Raw genomic sequence first — 2,433 nt, forward strand, 5'->3', positions numbered from 1 at the left:
TAAATGCTTTACATCATGATCAGAAGTCATGGAGACGCTCAGCTTTGTTTTAGGATGTTTTTTTTACTATTTAAAATTGTCCTTAATATTACTCCATAAGCCTTCCCTAACAATACCTTTGTAAACTGTGTTTTATCACGAAAGGGGGATGTCGGTTTTGTATTAGTTCAATATCATTTTTCAGTTATTATTACTTAAAGTGTCAATTTCTCAAGGCACGTGCTAACATCGTGATCTTTACCACAAAGAACAAGAAATACAGACAGTTAATCTCTTCTAGACAAAAAATCAATACCGGTTTATTACATTGAAATATGGCCTGACAAGCCGCTCATAATCCATTGTCGTGTTTTCTAAAAAACAAAGCAGGACGTACATTGTCTGTCAGGGTGTGTTGGGTACGTTTTGAAAGGAAATGAGAGAAATGACATGTACATGCGCACCATAAAAACAAGTATGGCGTAGCACGACTGTTATAAATGAATAACGATCACTGTGTTCTTGGAAAGTCAAGAATATGAGTTTATTCGCCATCTTTGGATATCTATCTGTCTATCTATGTGTTACATTTCACTGTCGTATCTTCTTTCGTCTGGTGAAGTCCATAGTGAAACGCTTTAAGTAAGCTATTTTCACTAGTACAGATATACATAATATATATTCAAATACGAAATAGCTATACATTTCTATACGTTTTTTCTTCTACATAACTACATTTTGCAGATGCACTGACACCTGGACGAAACATAAACTTTGAGTTAAAACCTGATTTTTAAATAGATTTTGCCAACATATCTTTCAATATGCAATGCTTTAATATTAAGCTTAAACGTAAATCGTTTATCCAGTGAGCCACGTTTTTAAAGTTCGTTTGTATTAAAAAAGTATAGTTGAAGTTTATTGGATACTTCTCTTTCACTTCCAGCAGAACTCAATAATGGTAACACATGTGAGCCCCATACTGTCATTATTTACGAAGGTTTTCTTCTGTGCTTCTAAAATTACTCTGTAAAGTCCATGCTTTCACTTTTCTATAAGAAGCGGGGCCGCATTGCGCTAGCTGAAATATTTTTTTCATGGTCCGTTGGTTTTTTTGTCATAAGAAATGTTATTATTATATCCTGGCTATAGAGTTTCTTTGTAAGTTGGAGTTACCCTGTTAACAGTCTTTTAGCCAATACACGATGAAAGCAGTAAATATGTCGAAACATCATTTTTTTTCAACGTGTGGACAATAAAAAAAGTTGAAGCTTCTATAAAAATGTAAATTGTGATATAGAAGCATAAGAAATATTTAGAAAAGAATTGTTGAAATTAATTATAATTGGCGTTGTTAGTGCTAACATGCACGTGTCTATACAAAATTTACTTTTGTTTAGTATTAGCAGGAAAATAACTTTTAGTAAGAAAAGATTACCTCTGACTGCGCGTGTAATTATAGTTGCTGTCTTAGCGCAAAGGTACACAATAGGCTATCTACGTGTGTCATACGGGGAATCGAACCCCAGATTTTAGCATTGTAATTCCTTAAGCTTGCTGCTGACCCATTGCGGTACCACACGTGCACGACCTATCAACATAAGAACCGAAATACAAATTTTACCCGCTCTTTAGTAGGAAAGCATGTATAAGGGGAAATTACATCTGTTTAACAGATGCGGGATTTCCGTATAGGTTATTTTTCATACGAAATTTGTCAGTGTGTTCTAGAATTGTGAGAAAAATCACAAAATAATTTTTTTTAATGTTGTGTTGGTGAAAATATTTGGTAGTGTTTTCATAAATGTTGTCAACATTACGCAGGATTTAATTCGAAAATATATTTACCTAACGTGTACCATAAAAATCATAAACTGAACAAAACATAATAATGTTTCAAATTTATAAATTTTTTATAAAAATCTTTATCTCATGGTGATCAATACTTTATAACAAAAAATGTTTGTAAGTTCACTATATACTTACAGAATGACTAACTATTTTTGTTTGCAAATTCAACTTTGGTTATTTTTCACTACTGATGTACTTCAGTTTGGTTAATAGAAACCTTAGTCCCGGAGAACATTATTACAGTTTTCATTTCTTTGAAATAGAACAATGGATAAAAAGACGTCAGTAAATATTCTATAGGCAAAAAAAAAATTGAGAATTCCACATTATACTGACGTGTTTTTTGTTGTCTTTGAAGTCGTACAAAACAAACACGTACAACTTTGGAGAGGTTCTCACGCTGCTCTATGCGTGTCGGCACTTATAGAACATACTTTGATTTTCTCTGGTTGTATTTTCACAACAAAACCGTATAATACGGATCCCATCCATGTTAATATAAAACCAGTAAAAATATTATCAAAGGAATGTTTGAAGGTGATGAAGATCGTTAAATTGTTTTAGATAAGGAATATTCGCAAATATTAAATGAAGAGTCGATTG

The sequence above is a fragment of the Limulus polyphemus genome, unplaced genomic scaffold (genome assembly GCF_000517525.1).
Source record: "Limulus polyphemus unplaced genomic scaffold, Limulus_polyphemus-2.1.2 Scaffold92, whole genome shotgun sequence".
Classification (NCBI taxonomy): Eukaryota; Metazoa; Arthropoda; class Merostomata; order Xiphosura; family Limulidae; genus Limulus; species Limulus polyphemus.